The sequence below is a fragment of the Hyla sarda genome, unplaced genomic scaffold (genome assembly GCF_029499605.1).
Source record: "Hyla sarda isolate aHylSar1 unplaced genomic scaffold, aHylSar1.hap1 scaffold_511, whole genome shotgun sequence".
Taxonomy (NCBI): Eukaryota; Metazoa; Chordata; class Amphibia; order Anura; family Hylidae; genus Hyla; species Hyla sarda.
Window position 1 is genome coordinate 163691 of NW_026610522.1, and position 27806 is coordinate 191496.

At 44.8% G+C, this 27806-nt stretch overlaps 5 non-coding genes and 5 pseudogenes across 5 annotated transcripts; all 10 read left to right on the forward strand.

Annotated features, from left to right (window-relative positions):
• Window positions 1-600: 600 nt before the first annotated feature.
• Window positions 601-791, forward strand: LOC130337958 (U2 spliceosomal RNA). Its single transcript, XR_008878758.1, has one exon. It is a non-coding gene; the product is annotated as a U2 spliceosomal RNA (small nuclear RNA).
• A 2080-nt stretch (window positions 792-2871) lies between these two features.
• Window positions 2872-3062, forward strand: LOC130337959 (U2 spliceosomal RNA). Its single transcript, XR_008878759.1, has one exon. It is a non-coding gene; the product is annotated as a U2 spliceosomal RNA (small nuclear RNA).
• Window positions 3063-5156: 2094 nt separating this feature from the next.
• On the forward strand, window positions 5157-5347 carry LOC130337955 (U2 spliceosomal RNA). Its single transcript, XR_008878755.1, has one exon. It is a non-coding gene; the product is annotated as a U2 spliceosomal RNA (small nuclear RNA).
• Window positions 5348-7430: 2083 nt separating this feature from the next.
• On the forward strand, window positions 7431-7621 carry LOC130338026 (U2 spliceosomal RNA). The gene has a single exon (XR_008878803.1). It is a non-coding gene; the product is annotated as a U2 spliceosomal RNA (small nuclear RNA).
• Window positions 7622-9710: 2089 nt separating this feature from the next.
• On the forward strand, window positions 9711-9843 carry LOC130337986 (U2 spliceosomal RNA; annotated as a pseudogene).
• A 5026-nt stretch (window positions 9844-14869) lies between these two features.
• On the forward strand, window positions 14870-15081 carry LOC130337969 (U2 spliceosomal RNA; annotated as a pseudogene).
• Window positions 15082-17171: 2090 nt separating this feature from the next.
• Window positions 17172-17304, forward strand: LOC130337987 (U2 spliceosomal RNA; annotated as a pseudogene).
• Window positions 17305-22330: 5026 nt separating this feature from the next.
• Window positions 22331-22542, forward strand: LOC130337971 (U2 spliceosomal RNA; annotated as a pseudogene).
• A 2072-nt stretch (window positions 22543-24614) lies between these two features.
• On the forward strand, window positions 24615-24805 carry LOC130338027 (U2 spliceosomal RNA). Its single transcript, XR_008878804.1, has one exon. It is a non-coding gene; the product is annotated as a U2 spliceosomal RNA (small nuclear RNA).
• A 2098-nt stretch (window positions 24806-26903) lies between these two features.
• Window positions 26904-27052, forward strand: LOC130337980 (U2 spliceosomal RNA; annotated as a pseudogene).
• Window positions 27053-27806: the final 754 nt, after the last annotated feature.

Below are 27806 nucleotides of genomic sequence, written 5' to 3' on the forward strand. Positions count from 1 at the left end.
GGCCTTGCAGAGTGTAAACAACAACAACCCAGCTTTGTTGTGTATGTAACCATAGGGATTTGTGATGTCACCTAGAACCTTCACAGCAGCGACAGCTTTATGAGGAGCATCAGCACTGCTCTGCCTGAGCAGAACCATCACCGCCATAGGTTGTCAAATAACCCGGGTTTAACCCACACAGGTAAGTCCAATGGGGTGCAGGCATGTCCTCTATGCTTACAGCTTCCCGTGGGTGTTGGTTTGATACCGTTTGGGGACAGCCAAGGAGGCATCTGCAGGCAACAAAGGTAGGTGTGTGCTTGTGTGTGTGTTTCCTATGCAGATCCTAAGCCCAGTGTCACATGCAAGTAGGAGGAGTAAGAAGGGTTCCTGGCAAATCCGGGTTATGGATTGCATTTAAAAAGGCCCCGTGGGAGTGCAATGGGCCCCTGTCTTGCTGCTTAGCAATAATGGTATGGGTTTAGGTTCTGCTGTGTGTACTGGTGGTTGACTGCCCCCCAGCCCAGAGTGTGCATGGAAAATTGTCTGGCAGCCTCCCTGACAGCAAGCAGTGATAGTGCCCATGAAGGGCACCTTGTTGGGCCCGCCCCTTTCACGGTTATCGCTTCTCGGTCTTTTGGCTAAGATCAAGTGTAGTATCTGTTCTTATCAGTTTAATATCTGATACGTCCCCTATCTGGGGACCATATATTAAATGGATTTTTGAGAACGGGGGCCGATTTCGAAGCTTGCTTCCGTCGCCCTATGCATTGACCCGATATGGCAGTATCTTCGGGTACAGTGCACCACCCCCTTACAGGGTTAAAAAGAAAGATTCCTACTTTCATTGCTACCTGCTTGCTGGCTAGCCAGCTAGCCAGCCCTGTGGGCCTTGCTGCTGCTGCAGCCAAAAAACAAAAGGTGGTGCTTCTGCTGCTTCTGCTTCTGCTTGTGTCTGGCCGCTGTTGGAGCGTCCAGGCACAGGACTTCTGCTGCTGCTGACTAAATGGCCTCCTTAATTGGATCATTTGAGTAGCCAGCACACCTGTGCAGGTAGGGCATGACATGATAGGCAGCTGCCTTGATAGCGGGTGGGTGCTGAATGTTCCTAATTGACAAAATAAGATTAATGCTTATGAAGAAATATAAAATCTCATCCCTTCCCCAATATCGCGCCACACCCCTACCCCTTAATTCCCTGGTTGAACTTGATGGACATATGTCTTTTTTCGACCGTACTAACTATGTAACTATGTAACATAACATGGGGGGGGGGGGGGGGTCTCCTGGCTGTTCACACAGGTGTGTCATTGCTGTACATTGACCATGCATTGCTTCTGTGGTATTGCAAAGGCAAAGACAAATGCTTCCAGCCATCCATTGCACTAATGGATTGGTCATCAGCTGGCTGTCTATGTCCCGCATCAATATAGACCAAAGTACAGAGGGTTAGGCTATGCTATTGTGCACCTACCTGATGCATCAGAAGGTGCGAGGCCCTTGCTAAATTCTGTGCACAGACTTTGAGATCTATACTTTAGACTGTATCTAAACCTGCTCCAACATGGACTGACATTCTGGCCTACTTTCAGCCGATGCGACTTGTCTGTCGCTGAACAGTCGCTTTTTATGTATTCAGCACCTATGTATAATGTTGTAAAAATGCTCTAGAAGCTAAAGTCGCAGAAATGTCACACATATTTGGCCTGCAACTTTCTGTGCGACAAATTCAGACAGGAAAAATCAGTATAAATCCTTAGAAAATTATCCCCCAGTGTCTCCATCTGCTGGCGGTATTGAATAAGCATTGCTGCACTGATGGGGTATGCATTAGACGAAAAAAAAGAAGAAAAAGAAGAATAATACGCCCAGAAAAGAGGCGAAAAGGAGAAAAACGTAAAAAAACTTGAAAAAAAAGTAAGAGGAAGAGAAGGGAAAAAAAGGTGGAAATGGGTTTAAAAGTGATTTCGGCGGAGAAATATATATATATATATATATATATATATATATATATATATACGCGCACACACACACATATATATAAACGTATTCTCCGTTGAGATATTGCAGCCGCTGCTGTGTCCAGGCCCAGGAGCCTTAGCACTGTGCTGTGATGTCACTCAATACCACTGACATCACTAGGTGTAAACAACATCTCTCCTTTGCTGTGTATGTGACTATGGAGCTGTTTGGTGATGTCGTCTATTATGGCCTTCATAGAAGCAACAGGAGATTGTTGCATCCATCTAGAACCCTCAGAACTACAGTGCTATGATGTCACTCACTTCCACAGGCCTTGCAGAGTGTAAACAACAACAACCCAGCTTTGTTGTGTATGTAACCATAGGGATTTGTGATGTCACCTAGAACCTTCACAGCAGCGACAGCTTTATGAGGAGCATCAGCACTGCTCTGCCTGAGCAGAACCATCACCGCCATAGGTTGTCAAATAACCCGGGTTTAACCCACACAGGTAAGTCCAATGGGGTGCAGGCATGTCCTCTATGCTTACAGCTTCCCGTGGGTGTTGGTTTGATACCGTTTGGGGACAGCCAAGGAGGCATCTGCAGGCAACAAAGGTAGGTGTGTGCTTGTGTGTGTGTTTCCTATGCAGATCCTAAGCCCAGTGTCACATGCAAGTAGGAGGAGTAAGAAGGGTTCCTGGCAAATCCGGGTTATGGATTGCATTTAAAAAGGCCCCGTGGGAGTGCAATGGGCCCCTGTCTTGCTGCTTAGCAATAATGGTATGGGTTTAGGTTCTGCTGTGTGTACTGGTGGTTGACTGCCCCCCAGCCCAGAGTGTGCATGGAAAATTGTCTGGCAGCCTCCCTGACAGCAAGCAGTGATAGTGCCCATGAAGGGCACCTTGTTGGGCCCGCCCCTTTCACGGTTATCGCTTCTCGGTCTTTTGGCTAAGATCAAGTGTAGTATCTGTTCTTATCAGTTTAATATCTGATACGTCCCCTATCTGGGGACCATATATTAAATGGATTTTTGAGAACGGGGGCCGATTTCGAAGCTTGCTTCCGTCGCCCTATGCATTGACCCGATATGGCAGTATCTTCGGGTACAGTGCACCACCCCCTTACAGGGTTAAAAAGAAAGATTCCTACTTTCATTGCTACCTGCTTGCTGGCTAGCCAGCTAGCCAGCCCTGTGGGCCTTGCTGCTGCTGCAGCCAAAAAACAAAAGGTGGTGCTTCTGCTGCTTCTGCTTCTGCTTGTGTCTGGCCGCTGTTGGAGCGTCCAGGCACAGGACTTCTGCTGCTGCTGACTAAATGGCCTCCTTAATTGGATCATTTGAGTAGCCAGCACACCTGTGCAGGTAGGGCATGACATGATAGGCAGCTGCCTTGATAGCGGGTGGGTGCTGAATGTTCCTAATTGACAAAATAAGATTAATGCTTATGAAGAAATATAAAATCTCATCCCTTCCCCAATATCGCGCCACACCCCTACCCCTTAATTCCCTGGTTGAACTTGATGGACATATGTCTTTTTTCGACCGTACTAACTATGTAACTATGTAACATAACATGGGGGGGGGGGGGGTCTCCTGGCTGTTCACACAGGTGTGTCATTGCTGTACATTGACCATGCATTGCTTCTGTGGTATTGCAAAGGCAAAGACAAATGCTTCCAGCCATCCATTGCACTAATGGATTGGTCATCAGCTGGCTGTCTATGTCCCGCATCAATATAGACCAAAGTACAGAGGGTTAGGCTATGCTATTGTGCACCTACCTGATGCATCAGAAGGTGCGAGGCCCTTGCTAAATTCTGTGCACAGACTTTGAAATCTATACTTTAGACTGTATCTAAACCTGCTCCAACATGGACTGACATTCTGGCCTACTTTCAGCCGATGCGACTTGTCTGTCGCTGAACAGTCGCTTTTTATGTATTCAGCACCTATGTATAATGTTGTAAAAATGCTCTAGAAGCTAAAGTCGCAGAAATGTCACACATATTTGGCCTGCAACTTTCTGTGCGACAAATTCAGACAGGAAAAATCAGTATAAATCCTTAGAAAATTATCCCCCAGTGTCTCCATCTGCTGGCGGTATTGAATAAGCATTGCTGCACTGATGGGGTATGCATTAGACGAAAAAAAAGAAGAAAAAGAAGAATAATACGCCCAGAAAAGAGGCGAAAAGGAGAAAAACGTAAAAAAACGTGAAAAAAAAGTAAGAGGAAGAGAAGGGAAAAAAAGGTGGAAATGGGTTTAAAAGTGATTTCGGCGGAGAAATATATATAGATATATATATATATATATATATATATATATATATATATATATATATACGCGCACACACACACATATATATAAACGTATTCTCCGTTGAGATATTGCAGCCGCTGCTGTGTCCAGGCCCAGGAGCCTTAGCACTGTGCTGTGATGTCACTCAATACCACTGACATCACTAGGTGTAAACAACATCTCTCCTTTGCTGTGTATGTGACTATGGAGCTGTTTGGTGATGTCGTCTATTATGGCCTTCATAGAAGCAACAGGAGATTGTTGCATCCATCTAGAACCCTCAGAACTACAGTGCTATGATGTCACTCACTTCCACAGGCCTTGCAGAGTGTAAACAACAACAACCCAGCTTTGTTGTGTATGTAACCATAGGGATTTGTGATGTCACCTAGAACCTTCACAGCAGCGACAGCTTTATGAGGAGCATCAGCACTGCTCTGCCTGAGCAGAACCATCACCGCCATAGGTTGTCAAATAACCCGGGTTTAACCCACACAGGTAAGTCCAATGGGGTGCAGGCATGTCCTCTATGCTTACAGCTTCCCGTGGGTGTTGGTTTGATACCGTTTGGGGACAGCCAAGGAGGCATCTGCAGGCAACAAAGGTAGGTGTGTGCTTGTGTGTGTGTTTCCTATGCAGATCCTAAGCCCAGTGTCACATGCAAGTAGGAGGAGTAAGAAGGGTTTCTGGCAAATCCGGGTTATGGATTGCATTTAAAAAGGCCCCGTGGGAGTGCAATGGGCCCCTGTCTTGCTGCTTAGCAATAATGGTATGGGTTTAGGTTCTGCTGTGTGTACTGGTGGTTGACTGCCCCCCAGCCCAGAGTGTGCATGGAAAATTGTCTGGCAGCCTCCCTGACAGCAAGCAGTGATAGTGCCCATGAAGGGCACCTTGTTGGGCCCGCCCCTTTCACGGTTATCGCTTCTCGGCCTTTTGGCTAAGATCAAGTGTAGTATCTGTTCTTATCAGTTTAATATCTGATACGTCCCCTATCTGGGGACCATATATTAAATGGATTTTTGAGAACGGGTGCCGATTTCGAAGCTTGCTTCCGTCGCCCTATGCATTGACCCGATATGGCAGTATCTTCGGGTACAGTGCACCACCCCCTTACAGGGTTAAAAAGAAAGATTCCTACTTTCATTGCTACCTGCTTGCTGGCTAGCCAGCTAGCCAGCCCTGTGGGCCTTGCTGCTGCTGCAGCCAAAAGACAAAAGGTGGTGCTGCTGCTGCTTCTGCTGCTTCTGCTTGTGTCTGGCCGCTGTTGGAGCGTCCAGGCACAGGACTTCTGCTGCTGCTGACTAAATGGCCTCCTTAATTGGATCATTTGAGTAGCCAGCACACCTGTGCAGGTAGGGCATGACATGATAGGCAGCTGCCTTGATAGCGGGTGGGTGCTGAATGTTCCTAATTGACAAAATAAGATTAATGCTTATGAAGAAATATAAAATCTCATCCCTTCCCCAATATCGCGCCACACCCCTACCCCTTAATTCCCTGGTTGAACTTGATGGACATATGTCTTTTTTCGACCGTACTAACTATGTAACTATGTAACATAACATGGGGGGGGGGGGGGTCTCCTGGCTGTTCACACAGGTGTGTCATTGCTGTACATTGACCATGCATTGCTTCTGTGGTATTGCAAAGGCAAAGACAAATGCTTCCAGCCATCCATTGCACTAATGGATTGGTCATCAGCTGGCTGTCTATGTCCCGCATCAATATAGACCAAAGTACAGAGGGTTAGGCTATGCTATTGTGCACCTACCTGATGCATCAGAAGGTGCGAGGCCCTTGCTAAATTCTGTGCACAGACTTTGAAATCTATACTTTAGACTGTATCTAAACCTGCTCCAACATGGACTGACATTCTGGCCTACTTTCAGCCGATGCGACTTGTCTGTCGCTGAACAGTCGCTTTTTATGTATTCAGCACCTATGTATAATGTTGTAAAAATGCTCTAGAAGCTAAAGTCACAGAAATGTCACACATATTTGGCCTGCAACTTTCTGTGCGACAAATTCAGACAGGAAAAATCAGTATAAATCCTTAGAAAATTATCCCCCAGTGTCTCCATCTGCTGGCGGTATTGAATAAGCATTGCTGCACTGATGGGGTATGCATTAGACGAAAAAAAAGAAGAAAAAGAAGAATAATACGCCCAGAAAAGAGGCGAAAAGGAGAAAAACGTAAAAAAACGTGAAAAAAAAGTAAGAGGAAGAGAAGGGAAAAAAAGGTGGAAATGGGTTTAAAAGTGATTTCGGCGGAGAAATATATATATATATATATATATATATATATATATATATATACGCGCACACACACACATATATATATAAACGTATTCTCCGTTGAGATATTGCAGCCGCTGCTGTGTCCAGGCCCAGGAGCCTTAGCACTGTGCTGTGATGTCACTCAATACCACTGACATCACTAGGTGTAAACAACATCTCTCCTTTGCTGTGTATGTGACTATGGAGCTGTTTGGTGATGTCGTCTATTATGGCCTTCATAGAAGCAACAGGAGATTGTTGCATCCATCTAGAACCCTCAGAACTACAGTGCTATGATGTCACTCACTTCCACAGGCCTTGCAGAGTGTAAACAACAACAACCCAGCTTTGTTGTGTATGTAACCATAGGGATTTGTGATGTCACCTAGAACCTTCACAGCAGCGACAGCTTTATGAGGAGCATCAGCACTGCTCTGCCTGAGCAGAACCATCACCGCCATAGGTTGTCAAATAACCCGGGTTTAACCCACACAGGTAAGTCCAATGGGGTGCAGGCATGTCCTCTATGCTTACAGCTTCCCGTGGGTGTTGGTTTGATACCGTTTGGGGACAGCCAAGGAGGCATCTGCAGGCAACAAAGGTAGGTGTGTGCTTGTGTGTGTGTTTCCTATGCAGATCCTAAGCCCAGTGTCACATGCAAGTAGGAGGAGTAAGAAGGGTTTCTGGCAAATCCGGGTTATGGATTGCATTTAAAAAGGCCCCGTGGGAGTGCAATGGGCCCCTGTCTTGCTGCTTAGCAATAATGGTATGGGTTTAGGTTCTGCTGTGTGTACTGGTGGTTGACTGCCCCCCAGCCCAGAGTGTGCATGGAAAATTGTCTGGCAGCCTCCCTGACAGCAAGCAGTGATAGTGCCCATGAAGGGCACCTTGTTGGGCCCGCCCCTTTCACGGTTATCGCTTCTCGGCCTTTTGGCTAAGATCAAGTGTAGTATCTGTTCTTATCAGTTTAATATCTGATACGTCCCCTATCTGGGGACCATATATTAAATGGATTTTTGAGAACGGGGGCCGATTTCGAAGCTTGCTTCCGTCGCCCTATGCATTGACCCGATATGGCAGTATCTTCGGGTACAGTGCACCACCCCCTTACAGGGTTAAAAAGAAAGATTCCTACTTTCATTGCTACCTGCTTGCTGGCTAGCCAGCTAGCCAGCCCTGTGGGCCTTGCTGCTGCTGCAGCCAAAAAACAAAAGATGGTGCTGCTGCTGCTTCTGCTGCTTCTGCTTCTGCTTGTGTCTGGCCGCTGTTGGAGCGTCCAGGCACAGGACTTCTGCTGCTGCTGACTAAATGGCCTCCTTAATTGGATCATTTGAGTAGCCAGCACACCTGTGCAGGTAGGGCATGACATGATAGGCAGCTGCCTTGATAGCGGGTGGGTGCTGAATGTTCCTAATTGACAAAATAAGATTAATGCTTATGAAGAAATATAAAATCTCATCCCTTCCCCAATATCGCGCCACACCCCTACCCCTTAATTCCCTGGTTGAACTTGATGGACATATGTCTTTTTTCGACCGTACTAACTATGTAACTATGTAACATAACATGGGGGGGGGGGGGTCTCCTGGCTGTTCACACAGGTGTGTCATTGCTGTACATTGACCATGCATTGCTTCTGTGGTATTGCAAAGGCAAAGACAAATGCTTCCAGCCATCCATTGCACTAATGGATTGGTCATCAGCTGGCTGTCTATGTCCCGCATCAATATAGACCAAAGTACAGAGGGTTAGGCTATGCTATTGTGCACCTACCTGATGCATCAGAAGGTGCGAGGCCCTTGCTAAATTCTGTGCACAGACTTTGAGATCTATACTTTAGACTGTATCTAAACCTGCTCCAACATGGACTGACATTCTGGCCTACTTTCAGCCGATGCGACTTGTCTGTCGCTGAACAGTCGCTTTTTATGTATTCAGCACCTATGTATAATGTTGTAAAAATGCTCTAGAAGCTAAAGTCGCAGAAATGTCACACATATTTGGCCTGCAACTTTCTGTGCGACAAATTCAGACAGGAAAAATCAGTATAAATCCTTAGAAAATTATCCCCCAGTGTCTCCATCTGCTGGCGGTATTGAATAAGCATTGCTGCACTGATGGGGTATGCATTAGACGAAAAAAAAGAAGAAAAAGAAGAATAATACGCCCAGAAAAGAGGCGAAAAGGAGAAAAACGTAAAAAAACGTGAAAAAAAAGTAAGAGGAAGAGAAGGGAAAAAAAGGTGGAAATGGGGTTAAAAGTGATTTCGGCGGAGAAATATATATATATATATATATATATATATATATATATATATATACGCGCACACACACACATATATAGAAACGTATTCTCCGTTGAGATATTGCAGCCGCTGCTGTGTCCAGGCCCAGGAGCCTTAGCACTGTGCTGTGATGTCACTCAATACCACTGACATCACTAGGTGTAAACAACATCTCTCCTTTGCTGTGTATGTGACTATGGAGCTGTTTGGTGATGTCGTCTATTATGGCCTTCATAGAAGCAACAGGAGATTGTTGCATCCATCTAGAACCCTCAGAACTACAGTGCTATGATGTCACTCACTTCCACAGGCCTTGCAGAGTGTAAACAACAACAACCCAGCTTTGTTGTGTATGTAACCATAGGGATTTGTGATGTCACCTAGAACCTTCACAGCAGCGACAGCTTTATGAGGAGCATCAGCACTGCTCTGCCTGAGCAGAACCATCACCGCCATAGGTTGTCAAATAACCCGGGTTTAACCCACACAGGTAAGTCCAATGGGGTGCAGGCATGTCCTCTATGCTTACAGCTTCCCGTGGGTGTTGGTTTGATACCGTTTGGGGACAGCCAAGGAGGCATCTGCAGGCAACAAAGGTAGGTGTGTGCTTGTGTGTGTGTTTCCTATGCAGATCCTAAGCCCAGTGTCACATGCAAGTAGGAGGAGTAAGAAGGGTTCCTGGCAAATCCGGGTTATGGATTGCATTTAAAAAGGCCCCGTGGGAGTGCAATGGGCCCCTGTCTTGCTGCTTAGCAATAATGGTATGGGTTTAGGTTCTGCTGTGTGTACTGGTGGTTGACTGCCCCCCCAGCCCAGAGTGTGCATGGAAAATTGTCTGGCAGCCTCCCTGACAGCAAGCAGTGATAGTGCCCATGAAGGGCACCTTGTTGGGCCCGCCCCTTTCACGGTTATCGCTTCTCGGCCTTTTGGCTAAGATCAAGTGTAGTAATACAGGAGATCTGGTCAGAAGGTACTCGGGTACCCCTCTCCTCGGCCTTGTGGGATCGCCCAGGTTTATTGCCTGGGCTTCACCCACTTGTTGCTATTGGGGAGAGGGCCTAGTCCCAGGGTAACGAGTGGCGATCGCCTCTCAAGACCTTCGGGTGGAGAGAGGTTAGAACCATGGATGATGATCCGGATCCAGGTTCTGTGCCGGCATACGCAAGGATCAAAAACACCGTGAGAGTCATTCTCACGGATGATACCAAAAGGGCGGACGATTTGAAATTCGTAGTAGAGGACGTGCTCGGAGGAGTTTTCGGAATACAGAAGGGCGAGATATTGGCAATCCAGGACTACCCGAAGCGTAAAATTTTTGATGTGACGTTCACACAAAATGGCATCCACAGAGATTTTGTTACCAGAGCTGCTGCGAGTAAAGACAAAAAGCTTCAGGGTGTCCGGATTATTGAGCACGTTCTAGACGATATTAAGCTGGTGGTAGTAAAGATGTATTCCCCTTTCGCCAACCTACACGATGTTGAGTTGTTTTTACAAGTCTATTTTAGTAAGGTTGAGTGCAGAGGAAAAATCATGAACAGCTGTGGCATCTGGACATCTAAGTGGAGATTTCAGGTTACATGCAAAAAAGATGACAGATTGCCAGGGGGAATACAACTACCACCAGCTCGTTTTAAAATAAATAATATGTGTGGCGACCTCTTTTATGCGGGGATGCCAAGCTACTGCAGGAAGTGTCACAGATATGGACACACAAAAGAAAACTGTGAAAGTACATGCAAAAAATGTGGTAGCACACAGCACGAGACAGAGAAATGCACAAGAGGAGGGAGGTGCAATTTCTGTCAACAATTCGGTCACCTTTTCTCCTCTTGTCCCCACAGACATAGGACGGAGCAGCAGTGGCAACCCTGGAGGCAGCAAGGACAGAAACCGGGACACCAGCCGAGGCAAGCAGAGCCAGTGATTACCCCCCCACAAGAGGTAAGCGGTGAGATGGAGAAGGAGAAAGACCCCCCTCAGGCAAAAGGAGGGGACCCTAAAGAGCAGAGGATGGCCAAAAAACGTGCAAGTGGTGAAAAAACTGGCCCCCAGGAGCATGCTGGGTTAAGAGAGGAGCGGACGGCGGCCGAATCCGCTCCTCAGCAACCTCTGGCTCAGGGTCCCCCTGAGAGCGATGATCCAGGTGGAGAGGTGAAGGTTAAAAGGCGGAGGGGCTCCAGAAGACTCTATTCGGAGGCGGTCCAGGGGGAGCCGATGGAAGTACCTGCGGATGCAGGGAACCCAAGTGACGTTCCTCCACAGGTCCCCATAGGGGATACCCCCCCTCCTCCCTGCCAGGAGGAGGTTTCAGGGGTGACCGTCTCTGAGGTACCAGAGACGGAACTAAGTGAACACCCGACCCCTATGGAGGGGCAAGAGGTGGAAGAACCCAATGAGTCTGGAGCCCTGATTGCCAGGATGCCCGAGAACAACTATGCCTCAATCATGATGGAGGAGGGGGGTCGGCTGAGTGATGGTGCCTCCTCTCCTGCTTCCTCTATGCGTACAGTTGAGTCAGATTTTGGGGGGTATGAGGCTTCGGAGGGGGAATCAGAGGTGTAAGACGTTTTCTTGTACATTCCCATGGCTGAGTTGTCCGGTCTGTCCTTGAACGTGAGAAGTGTGAGCGCCAGAGTAAGAAGGGTTGCCCTATTTAATTACTTGTCGGTTTTTGCTGCTTCCGTCCTTTTCCTGCAGGAATGTGGCATCCCGCACAGATTAAATTATAAAGAATATGAAGATGATTGGGTGCACGGTCCATCAGTCTGGTCTGGATCAAATGAGTCCAGATCAGCAGGGGTCGCCATACTTTTTAAAGGGAACGTTTTAATTGAGAGTTTTAACGAAATTTTACCAGGCAGAATTTTATTGGTCAGCGCTTTTATTAATGGTATTAAATGGCAGTTTTTAAATTTTTATGGTTCTCCTGATAAGAATGAAAGAATAAAAATGTTGGAGATTTTACCCCTTTTTATTAACAATTCTAGTCCTCTTGTTTTATCAGGTGATTTTAATTGTATTTTAAGGGGAGAACGCCGTTTTTCGAACGCAGTGAGTAGGAACTATGATAAGACGTCTTTTATGTTAAAAAACTTGATTTTAGATTTTAATCTCACTGATGTTTTTAAAAAATGTAATTTTAACGTACCAGAGGAAGACGGTGTTACCTGGAGCAATGCAAGCTGTAGCTCCAGGATAGATTTTATTTTTTGTTCTTATCAAGTACTGCCTTTTAACTGTGATCTTTTTACCAATGTTTTTTCTGACCATAAATTATTGTATTTTAAAGTTAAAAGTGATTTTAAAAGGAGAACTGGTAGGAATGCCTGGAAGTTAAACGTGTCCCTTTTTGAAGATCCGCAGGTTTTATCAGATTTTATCACCTTTTACAAGGAATGCAGACGAGTAAAAGACCCCAACACTCCCACCAGTATCTGGTGGGAAAAAATGAAACTAAAAATAAAAGAATTTTTTATCCGTGTTGGGGTTAGGAAAGCTAAAGAAAAACGTGAATTTTATAATATCCTAAATACTCGTCTGCAAACCCTGTACAAATTCAGAGCACATGGGATGGAGGTGGAGAAGGAGGTACATGATCTTAAAAAAGAAATAACTAAGTGCCTGGAGCAGAAAGGAAAAGAAATTATCTTTAGGTCTCGAATACAGCATCTTGAGGAAAACGAGACCTGCTCCAGGTATTTTTTTAAGAAAATACATGAAAATAGAAGGTTAATAGAAAACATTGAAGGAGTGAATGATGTACAGGGTATTTTAAAAAAGGTGCAAGAGTTTTATGCGGATCTTTTTAATGTAAAACACATTGATGAATGTTTTATGAATGACTCGTTAAAGGAGATCACCAATTTTTTAGATCCTGTCTCACAGTCTTTTTTATTGCAGAATATTTCAGAGCAGGAGATTTTAGAGACCGTCAAGAGTTTTAAAACAGGTAAAGTGCCTGGGCCGGATGGTATACCCATTGAATTTTATGTTACTTTTTATGGTATTTTAAAAGAAGATTTGTTCTCCCTTTTTACGGAAGTCTTTAAGTCTAAAATCCTCCCAGGCTCATGGAAGAAGGGTGATGTCTCCCTGCTATTCAAAAAGGGAGACCGGTCGGAACTCAAAAACTGGAGACCAATCACCCTTCTGAACTGCGACTATAAAATAATGGCGAAACTGTGTGCTAACCGCTTAAAGAACGTAATCCATAAAATAATTCATACAAACCAAGTCTGTGGGGTGCCTGGGAGGAGTTTATGGGAGAACCTAAACCTTTTAAAGGATGTAATTAGCGACACCAAATTAAGAAAAGGAAAGCTGGCGGTTTTATCCATAGATTTTGAAAAAGCTTTCGACAGGGTGTCACATTTTTATCTTTTTAAGGTTTTAGAGAAAATGGGTATACCTGATGGCTTTTTATTGTCTCTTAGAGCTTTTTATGATAACTGTACTAGTAAAATTTTAGTAAATGGTTTTAAGACACAGGGCGTGATTTTAAATTCCGGAGTGAAGCAGGGGTGTCCCTTGTCCCCACTACTCTTCATTTGCGCAATAGAGCCTCTTTTATGTACAATACGAAAGGATAAGCAGATCCATGGAGTCCCCCTGCCAGGAGGAGGGGGACTAGAGGCGAAGGTAGTGGGGTACATGGACGATGTTGCGGTGTTTTGCAGGGACACCCCATCGCTTCAGAAGACGCTAAAACAGATTCAATATTTTAATTGTGCCTCCGGTTTTAAAGTCAATTTTAACAAAAGTAACATTTTAAACATAGGCGGAATGCCTTTGTATGATGTGCCCGTCCCTGTGTCTGAGTCGGTGCAGATTTTAGGTGTCTCCTTTGACGAGTCTAATAATGGTTTTAATAGCTGGGACTTGGTGGCTCAAAAAATAAGCAAGAAAATATGTATGTGGAACATGCGAGAACTTACAATGGAAGGGAAGGTTTTAATTACAAAAATGGTGCTTTTACCTATTTTATTGTATTTAAGTCTGGTTTTCCCACCCCCCGAAATGGTTCTAAAGAAAATAACAAAAGCTTGTTTTACTTTCCTTTGGAGTTCTAAGAGCGAAAAATTAAAGAGACAAATTGTGATAAAACCGAACTCCAGGGGCGGTAAGGATTTTCCAGATTTTAAAGCTTTCCTTTTAATAAAGTTTTTTAGCATGTGTTTTACTACTGTTTTTAAAGATAGCTACTGGTCTTATTTTGTTCGTTTTAATACTGGTTATTTTATGCGGAGGAACGGCTGGTTTTCTACAGTTTTAAGTTGCCCTTATTCTTTGAATTTACCCCCTCAATACATGATTTTAGGAAAAATTTTAAACTTATATAATTTTAAAGGTAAAAGTGTTCAGGATCTGTGCAATAGCAAAAAACTACTAAAGGAAATAAAAGAAACCAGTACCGTGACTCCCATCAAAAATTTTAACGAACAGAAGTATATACAGATTTGGAAGATGTTGAGTATTAATTATCTTTTTAATTCACAGAAGGACCTGGCCTGGAGCTGCGCACACGAGTGTCTTCCATGCCGGGCATTCCAGCACCGAAGAGGATTATCCAACTCTGCAACCTGCCCGAGGGAGGGATGCCGACAAGAGGAGACCGTGCACCATCTAATATGGACTTGTTTTTACTCGCAGAAAATATGGACAAAGATACTCCCTCTGGTAAAAAGGATAACTGGACTAAAAGACTTAAATATTGCAGTGGTTTTTTATGGTTGCCTGGAATGCCCAACACGGACTCAAGAGACTATTGCATGGAAGATCATAAACTGTGTGAAGGCAGCTCTGTGGAAGGCCAGGAATATTTTATTGTTCAAGCATGAGGTTTTATCTGTGAAGGACATTTTATCTATCTGTTTTTATGAAATGTACCAGTACTATCTTTTAGACAAGAAGAGATTTCCGCTTTTATCTAGAAAATGGTTTTTAAAAGAATGGAATTCTATCTTGTAAAGCCACCAAGTGCCCATTTTATGTTTTAATATCTTGTAAATATGTTATTTATATGTAACTGTATTTATTGACATATTTAGACAACTTTGTTAACATTATTTAATTTTTAATAAAGTTGCCCCCGTAAGGGTAGTCAAGTTAAAAAAAAAAAAAAAAAATCTGTTCTTATCAGTTTAATATCTGATACGTCCCCTATCTGGGGACCATATATTAAATGGATTTTTGAGAACGGGGGCCGATTTCGAAGCTTGCTTCCGTCGCCCTATGCATTGACCCGATATGGCAGTATCTTCGGGTACAGTGCACCACCCCCTTACAGGGTTAACAAGAAAGATTCCTACTTTCATTGCTACCTGCTTGCTGGCTAGCCAGCTAGCCAGCCCTGTGGGCCTTGCTGCTGCTGCAGCCAAAAAACAAAAGGTGGTGCTGCTGCTGCTTCTGCTGCTTCTGCTTCTGCTTGTGTCTGGCCGCTGTTGGAGCGTCCAGGCACAGGACTTCTGCTGCTGCTGACTAAATGGCCTCCTTAATTGGATCATTTGAGTATCCAGCACACCTGTGCAGGTAGGGCATGACATGATAGGCAGCTGCCTTGATAGAGGGTGGGTGCTGAATGTTCCTAATTGACAAAATAACATTAATGCTTATGAAGAAATATAAAATCTCATCCCTTCCCCAATATCGCGCCACACCCCTACCCCTTAATTCCCTGGTTGAACTTGATGGACATATGTCTTTTTTCGACCGTACTAACTATGTAACTATGTAACATAACATGGGGGGGGGGGGGTCTCCTGGCTGTTCACACAGGTGTGTCATTGCTGTACATTGACCATGCATTGCTTCTGTGGTATTGCAAAGGCAAAGACAAATGCTTCCAGCCATCCATTGCACTAATGGATTGGTCATCAGCTGGCTGTCTATGTCCCGCATCAATATAGACCAAAGTACAGAGGGTTAGGCTATGCTATTGTGCACCTACCTGATGCATCAGAAGGTGCGAGGCCCTTGCTAAATTCTGTGCACAGACTTTGAGATCTATACTTTAGACTGTATCTAAACCTGCTCCAACATGGACTGACATTCTGGCCTACTTTCAGCCGATGCGACTTGTCTGTCGCTGAACAGTCGCTTTTTATGTATTCAGCACCTATGTATAATGTTGTAAAAATGCTCTAGAAGCTAAAGTCGCAGAAATGTCACACATATTTGGCCTGCAACTTTCTGTGCGACAAATTCAGACAGGAAAAATCAGTATAAATCCTTAGAAAATTATCCCCCAGTGTCTCCATCTGCTGGCGGTATTGAATAAGCATTGCTGCACTGATGGGGTATGCATTAGACGAAAAAAAAGAAGAAAAAGAAGAATAATACGCCCAGAAAAGAGGCGAAAAGGAGAAAAACGTAAAAAAACGTGAAAAAAAAGTAAGAGGAAGAGAAGGGAAAAAAAGGTGGAAATGGGTTTAAAAGTGATTTCGGCGGAGAAATATATATATATATATATATATATATATATATATATATATATATACGCGCACACACACACATATATATAAACGTATTCTCCGTTGAGATATTGCAGCCGCTGCTGTGTCCAGGCCCAGGAGCCTTAGCACTGTGCTGTGATGTCACTCAATACCACTGACATCACTAGGTGTAAACAACATCTCTCCTTTGCTGTGTATGTGACTATGGAGCTGTTTGGTGATGTCGTCTATTATGGCCTTCATAGAAGCAACAGGAGATTGTTGCATCCATCTAGAACCCTCAGAACTACAGTGCTATGATGTCACTCACTTCCACAGGCCTTGCAGAGTGTAAACAACAACAACCCAGCTTTGTTGTGTATGTAACCATAGGGATTTGTGATGTCACCTAGAACCTTCACAGCAGCGACAGCTTTATGAGGAGCATCAGCACTGCTCTGCCTGAGCAGAACCATCACCGCCATAGGTTGTCAAATAACCCGGGTTTAACCCACACAGGTAAGTCCAATGGGGTGCAGGCATGTCCTCTATGCTTACAGCTTCCCGTGGGTGTTGGTTTGATACCGTTTGGGGACAGCCAAGGAGGCATCTGCAGGCAACAAAGGTAGGTGTGTGCTTGTGTGTGTGTTTCCTATGCAGATCCTAAGCCCAGTGTCACATGCAAGTAGGAGGAGTAAGAAGGGTTCCTGGCAAATCCGGGTTATGGATTGCATTTAAAAAGGCCCCGTGGGAGTGCAATGGGCCCCTGTCTTGCTGCTTAGCAATAATGGTATGGGTTTAGGTTCTGCTGTGTGTACTGGTGGTTGACTGCCCCCCAGCCCAGAGTGTGCATGGAAAATTGTCTGGCAGCCTCCCTGACAGCAAGCAGTGATAGTGCCCATGAAGGGCACCTTGTTGGGCCCGCCCCTTTCACGGTTATCGCTTCTCGGCCTTTTGGCTAAGATCAAGTGTAGTAATACAGGAGATCTGGTCAGAAGGTACTCGGGTACCCCTCTCCTCGGCCTTGTGGGATCGCCCAGGTTTATTGCCTGGGCTTCACCCACTTGTTGCTATTGGGGAGAGGGCCTAGTCCCAGGGTAACGAGTGGCGATCGCCTCTCAAGACCTTCGGGTGGAGAGAGGTTAGAACCATGGATGATGATCCGGATCCAGGTTCTGTGCCGGCATACGCAAGGATCAAAAACACCGTGAGAGTCATTCTCACGGATGATACCAAAAGGGCGGACGATTTGAAATTCGTAGTAGAGGACGTGCTCGGAGGAGTTTTCGGAATACAGAAGGGCGAGATATTGGCAATCCAGGACTACCCGAAGCGTAAAATTTTTGATGTGACGTTCACACAAAATGGCATCCACAGAGATTTTGTTACCAGAGCTGCTGCGAGTAAAGACAAAAAGCTTCAGGGTGTCCGGATTATTGAGCACGTTCTAGACGATATTAAGCTGGTGGTAGTAAAGATGTATTCCCCTTTCGCCAACCTACACGATGTTGAGTTGTTTTTACAAGTCTATTTTAGTAAGGTTGAGTGCAGAGGAAAAATCATGAACAGCTGTGGCATCTGGACATCTAAGTGGAGATTTCAGGTTACATGCAAAAAAGATGACAGATTGCCAGGGGGAATACAACTACCACCAGCTCGTTTTAAAATAAATAATATGTGTGGCGACCTCTTTTATGCGGGGATGCCAAGCTACTGCAGGAAGTGTCACAGATATGGACACACAAAAGAAAACTGTGAAAGTACATGCAAAAAATGTGGTAGCACACAGCACGAGACAGAGAAATGCACAAGAGGAGGGAGGTGCAATTTCTGTCAACAATTCGGTCACCTTTTCTCCTCTTGTCCCCACAGACATAGGACGGAGCAGCAGTGGCAACCCTGGAGGCAGCAAGGACAGAAACCGGGACACCAGCCGAGGCAAGCAGAGCCAGTGATTACCCCCCCACAAGAGGTAAGCGGTGAGATGGAGAAGGAGAAAGACCCCCCTCAGGCAAAAGGAGGGGACCCTAAAGAGCAGAGGATGGCCAAAAAACGTGCAAGTGGTGAAAAAACTGGCCCCCAGGAGCATGCTGGGTTAAGAGAGGAGCGGACGGCGGCCGAATCCGCTCCTCAGCAACCTCTGGCTCAGGGTCCCCCTGAGAGCGATGATCCAGGTGGAGAGGTGAAGGTTAAAAGGCGGAGGGGCTCCAGAAGACTCTATTCGGAGGCGGTCCAGGGGGAGCCGATGGAAGTACCTGCGGATGCAGGGAACCCAAGTGACGTTCCTCCACAGGTCCCCATAGGGGATACCCCCCCTCCTCCCTGCCAGGAGGAGGTTTCAGGGGTGACCGTCTCTGAGGTACCAGAGACGGAACTAAGTGAACACCCGACCCCTATGGAGGGGCAAGAGGTGGAAGAACCCAATGAGTCTGGAGCCCTGATTGCCAGGATGCCCGAGAACAACTATGCCTCAATCATGATGGAGGAGGGGGGTCGGCTGAGTGATGGTGCCTCCTCTCCTGCTTCCTCTATGCGTACAGTTGAGTCAGATTTTGGGGGGTATGAGGCTTCGGAGGGGGAATCAGAGGTGTAAGACGTTTTCTTGTACATTCCCATGGCTGAGTTGTCCGGTCTGTCCTTGAACGTGAGAAGTGTGAGCGCCAGAGTAAGAAGGGTTGCCCTATTTAATTACTTGTCGGTTTTTGCTGCTTCCGTCCTTTTCCTGCAGGAATGTGGCATCCCGCACAGATTAAATTATAAAGAATATGAAGATGATTGGGTGCACGGTCCATCAGTCTGGTCTGGATCAAATGAGTCCAGATCAGCAGGGGTCGCCATACTTTTTAAAGGGAACGTTTTAATTGAGAGTTTTAACGAAATTTTACCAGGCAGAATTTTATTGGTCAGCGCTTTTATTAATGGTATTAAATGGCAGTTTTTAAATTTTTATGGTTCTCCTGATAAGAATGAAAGAATAAAAATGTTGGAGATTTTACCCCTTTTTATTAACAATTCTAGTCCTCTTGTTTTATCAGGTGATTTTAATTGTATTTTAAGGGGAGAACGCCGTTTTTCGAACGCAGTGAGTAGGAACTATGATAAGACGTCTTTTATGTTAAAAAACTTGATTTTAGATTTTAATCTCACTGATGTTTTTAAAAAATGTAATTTTAACGTACCAGAGGAAGACGGTGTTACCTGGAGCAATGCAAGCTGTAGCTCCAGGATAGATTTTATTTTTTGTTCTTATCAAGTACTGCCTTTTAACTGTGATCTTTTTACCAATGTTTTTTCTGACCATAAATTATTGTATTTTAAAGTTAAAAGTGATTTTAAAAGGAGAACTGGTAGGAATGCCTGGAAGTTAAACGTGTCCCTTTTTGAAGATCCGCAGGTTTTATCAGATTTTATCACCTTTTACAAGGAATGCAGACGAGTAAAAGACCCCAACACTCCCACCAGTATCTGGTGGGAAAAAATGAAACTAAAAATAAAAGAATTTTTTATCCGTGTTGGGGTTAGGAAAGCTAAAGAAAAACGTGAATTTTATAATATCCTAAATACTCGTCTGCAAACCCTGTACAAATTCAGAGCACATGGGATGGAGGTGGAGAAGGAGGTACATGATCTTAAAAAAGAAATAACTAAGTGCCTGGAGCAGAAAGGAAAAGAAATTATCTTTAGGTCTCGAATACAGCATCTTGAGGAAAACGAGACCTGCTCCAGGTATTTTTTTAAGAAAATACATGAAAATAGAAGGTTAATAGAAAACATTGAAGGAGTGAATGATGTACAGGGTATTTTAAAAAAGGTGCAAGAGTTTTATGCGGATCTTTTTAATGTAAAACACATTGATGAATGTTTTATGAATGACTCGTTAAAGGAGATCACCAATTTTTTAGATCCTGTCTCACAGTCTTTTTTATTGCAGAATATTTCAGAGCAGGAGATTTTAGAGACCGTCAAGAGTTTTAAAACAGGTAAAGTGCCTGGGCCGGATGGTATACCCATTGAATTTTATGTTACTTTTTATGGTATTTTAAAAGAAGATTTGTTCTCCCTTTTTACGGAAGTCTTTAAGTCTAAAATCCTCCCAGGCTCATGGAAGAAGGGTGATGTCTCCCTGCTATTCAAAAAGGGAGACCGGTCGGAACTCAAAAACTGGAGACCAATCACCCTTCTGAACTGCGACTATAAAATAATGGCGAAACTGTGTGCTAACCGCTTAAAGAACGTAATCCATAAAATAATTCATACAAACCAAGTCTGTGGGGTGCCTGGGAGGAGTTTATGGGAGAACCTAAACCTTTTAAAGGATGTAATTAGCGACACCAAATTAAGAAAAGGAAAGCTGGCGGTTTTATCCATAGATTTTGAAAAAGCTTTCGACAGGGTGTCACATTTTTATCTTTTTAAGGTTTTAGAGAAAATGGGTATACCTGATGGCTTTTTATTGTCTCTTAGAGCTTTTTATGATAACTGTACTAGTAAAATTTTAGTAAATGGTTTTAAGACACAGGGCGTGATTTTAAATTCCGGAGTGAAGCAGGGGTGTCCCTTGTCCCCACTACTCTTCATTTGCGCAATAGAGCCTCTTTTATGTACAATACGAAAGGATAAGCAGATCCATGGAGTCCCCCTGCCAGGAGGAGGGGGACTAGAGGCGAAGGTAGTGGGGTACATGGACGATGTTGCGGTGTTTTGCAGGGACACCCCATCGCTTCAGAAGACGCTAAAACAGATTCAATATTTTAATTGTGCCTCCGGTTTTAAAGTCAATTTTAACAAAAGTAACATTTTAAACATAGGCGGAATGCCTTTGTATGATGTGCCCGTCCCTGTGTCTGAGTCGGTGCAGATTTTAGGTGTCTCCTTTGACGAGTCTAATAATGGTTTTAATAGCTGGGACTTGGTGGCTCAAAAAATAAGCAAGAAAATATGTATGTGGAACATGCGAGAACTTACAATGGAAGGGAAGGTTTTAATTACAAAAATGGTGCTTTTACCTATTTTATTGTATTTAAGTCTGGTTTTCCCACCCCCCGAAATGGTTCTAAAGAAAATAACAAAAGCTTGTTTTACTTTCTTTTGGAGTTCTAAGAGCGAAAAATTAAAGAGACAAATTGTGATAAAACCGAACTCCAGGGGCGGTAAGGATTTTCCAGATTTTAAAGCTTTCCTTTTAATAAAGTTTTTTAGCATGTGTTTTACTACTGTTTTTAAAGATAGCTACTGGTCTTATTTTGTTCGTTTTAATACTGGTTATTTTATGCGGAGGAACGGCTGGTTTTCTACAGTTTTAAGTTGCCCTTATTCTTTGAATTTACCCCCTCAATACATGATTTTAGGAAAAATTTTAAACTTATATAATTTTAAAGGTAAAAGTGTTCAGGATCTGTGCAATAGCAAAAAACTACTAAAGGAAATAAAAGAAACCAGTACCGTGACTCCCATCAAAAATTTTAACGAACAGAAGTATATACAGATTTGGAAGATGTTGAGTATTAATTATCTTTTTAATTCACAGAAGGACCTGGCCTGGAGCTGCGCACACGAGTGTCTTCCATGCCGGGCATTCCAGCACCGAAGAGGATTATCCAACTCTGCAACCTGCCCGAGGGAGGGATGCCGACAAGAGGAGACCGTGCACCATCTAATATGGACTTGTTTTTACTCGCAGAAAATATGGACAAAGATACTCCCTCTGGTAAAAAGGATAACTGGACTAAAAGACTTAAATATTGCAGTGGTTTTTTATGGTTGCCTGGAATGCCCAACACGGACTCAAGAGACTATTGCATGGAAGATCATAAACTGTGTGAAGGCAGCTCTGTGGAAGGCCAGGAATATTTTATTGTTCAAGCATGAGGTTTTATCTGTGAAGGACATTTTATCTATCTGTTTTTATGAAATGTACCAGTACTATCTTTTAGACAAGAAGAGATTTCCGCTTTTATCTAGAAAATGGTTTTTAAAAGAATGGAATTCTATCTTGTAAAGCCACCAAGTGCCCATTTTATGTTTTAATATCTTGTAAATATGTTATTTATATGTAACTGTATTTATTGACATATTTAGACAACTTTGTTAACATTATTTAATTTTTAATAAAGTTGCCCCCGTAAGGGTAGTCAAGTTAAAAAAAAAAAAAAAAAATCTGTTCTTATCAGTTTAATATCTGATACGTCCCCTATCTGGGGACCATATATTAAATGGATTTTTGAGAACGGGGGCCGATTTCGAAGCTTGCTTCCGTCGCCCTATGCATTGACCCGATATGGCAGTATCTTCGGGTACAGTGCACCACCCCCTTACAGGGTTAACAAGAAAGATTCCTACTTTCATTGCTACCTGCTTGCTGGCTAGCCAGCTAGCCAGCCCTGTGGGCCTTGCTGCTGCTGCAGCCAAAAAACAAAAGGTGGTGCTGCTGCTGCTTCTGCTGCTTCTGCTTCTGCTTGTGTCTGGCCGCTGTTGGAGCGTCCAGGCACAGGACTTCTGCTGCTGCTGACTAAATGGCCTCCTTAATTGGATCATTTGAGTATCCAGCACACCTGTGCAGGTAGGGCATGACATGATAGGCAGCTGCCTTGATAGCGGGTGGGTGCTGAATGTTCCTAATTGACAAAATAAGATTAATGCTTATGAAGAAATATAAAATCTCATCCCTTCCCCAATATCGCGCCACACCCCTACCCCTTAATTCCCTGGTTGAACTTGATGGACATATGTCTTTTTTCGACCGTACTAACTATGTAACTATGTAACATAACATGGGGGGGGGGGGGTCTCCTGGCTGTTCACACAGGTGTGTCATTGCTGTACATTGACCATGCATTGCTTCTGTGGTATTGCAAAGGCAAAGACAAATGCTTCCAGCCATCCATTGCACTAATGGATTGGTCATCAGCTGGCTGTCTATGTCCCGCATCAATATAGACCAAAGTACAGAGGGTTAGGCTATGCTATTGTGCACCTACCTGATGCATCAGAAGGTGCGAGGCCCTTGCTAAATTCTGTGCACAGACTTTGAGATCTATACTTTAGACTGTATCTAAACCTGCTCCAACATGGACTGACATTCTGGCCTACTTTCAGCCGATGCGACTTGTCTGTCGCTGAACAGTCGCTTTTTATGTATTCAGCACCTATGTATAATGTTGTAAAAATGCTCTAGAAGCTAAAGTCGCAGAAATGTCACACATATTTGGCCTGCAACTTTCTGTGCGACAAATTCAGACAGGAAAAATCAGTATAAATCCTTAGAAAATTATCCCCCAGTGTCTCCATCTGCTGGCGGTATTGAATAAGCATTGCTGCACTGATGGGGTATGCATTAGACGAAAAAAAAGAAGAAAAAGAAGAATAATACGCCCAGAAAAGAGGCGAAAAGGAGAAAAACGTAAAAAAACGTGAAAAAAAAGTAAGAGGAAGAGAAGGGAAAAAAAGGTGGAAATGGGTTTAAAAGTGATTTCGGCGGAGAAATATATATATATATATATATATATATACGCGCACACACACACATATATATAAACGTATTCTCCGTTGAGATATTGCAGCCGCTGCTGTGTCCAGGCCCAGGAGCCTTAGCACTGTGCTGTGATGTCACTCAATACCACTGACATCACTAGGTGTAAACAACATCTCTCCTTTGCTGTGTATGTGACTATGGAGCTGTTTGGTGATGTCGTCTATTATGGCCTTCATAGAAGCAACAGGAGATTGTTGCATCCATCTAGAACCCTCAGAACTACAGTGCTATGATGTCACTCACTTCCACAGGCCTTGCAGAGTGTAAACAACAACAACCCAGCTTTGTTGTGTATGTAACCATAGGGATTTGTGATGTCACCTAGAACCTTCACAGCAGCGACAGCTTTATGAGGAGCATCAGCACTGCTCTGCCTGAGCAGAACCATCACCGCCATAGGTTGTCAAATAACCCGGGTTTAACCCACACAGGTAAGTCCAATGGGGTGCAGGCATGTCCTCTATGCTTACAGCTTCCCGTGGGTGTTGGTTTGATACCGTTTGGGGACAGCCAAGGAGGCATCTGCAGGCAACAAAGGTAGGTGTGTGCTTGTGTGTGTGTTTCCTATGCAGATCCTAAGCCCAGTGTCACATGCACGTAGGAGGAGTAAGAAGGGTTCCTGGCAAATCCGGGTTATGGATTGCATTTAAAAAGGCCCCGTGGGAGTGCAATGGGCCCCTGTCTTGCTGCTTAGCAATAATGGTATGGGTTTAGGTTCTGCTGTGTGTACTGGTGGTTGACTGCCCCCCAGCCCAGAGTGTGCATGGAAAATTGTCTGGCAGCCTCCCTGACAGCAAGCAGTGATAGTGCCCATGAAGGGCACCTTGTTGGGCCCGCCCCTTTCACGGTTATCGCTTCTCGGCCTTTTGGCTAAGATCAAGTGTAGTATCTGTTCTTATCAGTTTAATATCTGATACGTCCCCTATCTGGGGACCATATATTAAATGGATTTTTGAGAACGGGGGCCGATTTCGAAGCTTGCTTCCGTCGCCCTATGCATTGACCCGATATGGCAGTATCTTCGGGTACAGTGCACCACCCCCTTACAGGGTTAAAAAGAAAGATTCCTACTTTCATTGCTACCTGTTTGCTGGCTAGCCAGCTAGCCAGCCCTGTGGGCCTTGCTGCTGCTGCAGCCAAAAAACAAAAGGTGGTGCTGCTGCTGCTTCTGCTGCTTCTGCTTCTGCTTGTGTCTGGCCGCTGTTGGAGCGTCCAGGCACAGGACTTCTGCTGCTGCTGACGACTAAATGGCCTCCTTAATTGGATCATTTGAGTAGCCAGCACACCTGTGCAGGTAGGGCATGACATGATAGGCAGCTGCCTTGATAGCGGGTGGGTGCTGAATGTTCCTAATTGACAAAATAAGATTAATGCTTATGAAGAAATATAAAATCTCATCCCTTCCCCAATATCGCGCCACACCCCTACCCCTTAATTCCCTGGTTGAACTTGATGGACATATGTCTTTTTTCGACCGTACTAACTATGTAACTATGTAACATAACATGGGGGGGGGGGGGGGGGGTCTCCTGGCTGTTCACACAGGTGTGTCATTGCTGTACATTGACCATGCATTGCTTCTGTGGTATTGCAAAGGCAAAGACAAATGCTTCCAGCCATCCATTGCACTAATGGATTGGTCATCAGCTGGCTGTCTATGTCCCGCATCAATATAGACCAAAGTACAGAGGGTTAGGCTATGCTATTGTGCACCTACCTGATGCATCAGAAGGTGCGAGGCCCTTGCTAAATTCTGTGCACAGACTTTGAGATCTATACTTTAGACTGTATCTAAACCTGCTCCAACATGGACTGACATTCTGGCCTACTTTCAGCCGATGCGACTTGTCTGTCGCTGAACAGTCGCTTTTTATGTATTCAGCACCTATGTATAATGTTGTAAAAATGCTCTAGAAGCTAAAGTCGCAGAAATGTCACACATATTTGGCCTGCAACTTTCTGTGCGACAAATTCAGACAGGAAAAATCAGTATAAATCCTTAGAAAATTATCCCCCAGTGTCTCCATCTGCTGGCGGTATTGAATAAGCATTGCTGCACTGATGGGGTATGCATTAGACGAAAAAAAAGAAGAAAAAGAAGAATAATACGCCCAGAAAAGAGGCGAAAAGGAGAAAAACGTAAAAAAACGTGAAAAAAAAGTAAGAGGAAGAGAAGGGAAAAAAAGGTGGAAATGGGGTTAAAAGTGATTTCGGCGGAGAAATATATATATATATATATATATATATATATATATATATATATATACGCGCACACACACACATATATAGAAACGTATTCTCCGTTGAGATATTGCAGCCGCTGCTGTGTCCAGGCCCGGGAGCCTTAGCACTGTGCTGTGATGTCACTCAATACCACTGACATCACTAGGTGTAAACAACATCTCTCCTTTGCTGTGTATGTGACTATGGAGCTGTTTGGTGATGTCGTCTATTATGGCCTTCATAGAAGCAACAGGAGATTGTTGCATCCATCTAGAACCCTCAGAACTACAGTGCTATGATGTCACTCACTTCCACAGGCCTTGCAGAGTGTAAACAACAACAACCCAGCTTTGTTGTGTATGTAACCATAGGGATTTGTGATGTCACCTAGAACCTTCACAGCAGCGACAGCTTTATGAGGAGCATCAGCACTGCTCTGCCTGAGCAGAACCATCACCGCCATAGGTTGTCAAATAACCCGGGTTTAACCCACACAGGTAAGTCCAATGGGGTGCAGGCATGTCCTCTATGCTTACAGCTTCCCGTGGGTGTTGGTTTGATACCGTTTGGGGACAGCCAAGGAGGCATCTGCAGGCAACAAAGGTAGGTGTGTGCTTGTGTGTGTGTTTCCTATGCAGATCCTAAGCCCAGTGTCACATGCAAGTAGGAGGAGTAAGAAGGGTTCCTGGCAAATCCGGGTTATGGATTGCATTTAAAAAGGCCCCGTGGGAGTGCAATGGGCCCCTGTCTTGCTGCTTAGCAATAATGGTATGGGTTTAGGTTCTGCTGTGTGTACTGGTGGTTGACTGCCCCCCAGCCCAGAGTGTGCATGGAAAATTGTCTGGCAGCCTCCCTGACAGCAAGCAGTGATAGTGCCCATGAAGGGCACCTTGTTGGGCCCGCCCCTTTCACGGTTATCGCTTCTCGGCCTTTTGGCTAAGATCAAGTGTAGTATCTGCATTTGGTCTGGTCGGAAGGTGTCTGTGGTACCCCGCTTCTCGGCCTTGGGGGATTGTCTCTCCTTACGGAGCGACTTCACCCCCTTGCTGCTATTGGGGAGCGGGCTTAGTCCACAGACAACGGGTTGCGATCCCCCTGTCTCTGGGACCTTGTGTCTCAGAAGGCATTTTCGGTACGTTGAGCGTTACCTGTAGCTTCGGAAGCACCTAGGGTACCCCCGACCTCTGCCTTGGGTAAGGGTTCCGCTTTTATAGCGGGATTCCGAGCCCCTGCTGCTATTGGGGAAGGGGCTTAGTCCCTGGGTGTGGAAGATGCCGTTCTCCTGGGCTTTCCCCTCTGGGGAAATGTCGATGCGAAATACCATCCGCATAGAGGTGTCGGAGAGCCATCGTCAGTTGAAGAACCTCCGCTTCATTGCGGAGGTGATTCTTCTTGACTACTTCCGCCTCAATAGGGAGGACATCCTGTGTCTAAATGACCAGGAAAGCCGTGGCCTGTATACCGTCACCTTCACGGCCACGGCGTGTTGCGATAACATCTATGCAACCTTGTCTGGTGCGGACCAGAGGGACGATCGACTCGACGGTCTTTCGTTCCAGTTCCTCTATGGTGAGGAACATATACCGTTGGTGGTGGCTATGCACAGCCCTCATGTGACCACGGAGGATATAGCCACTTTTCTTCGGCGATACTGCGAAGAGGTGCGGTTCGCAAACAAAATCTTGAACTCCGTGCGGTTCTGGAACGGCAAGAGGAAGTTCTGGGTCAAGCTCCGTAAGGATCCCGGTGGTATTGGGGGTCTTTGCCATCCGCCCCCAAATTTTGCCATCGGGAGAGTTCGGGGCTTCCTGTTCTATCC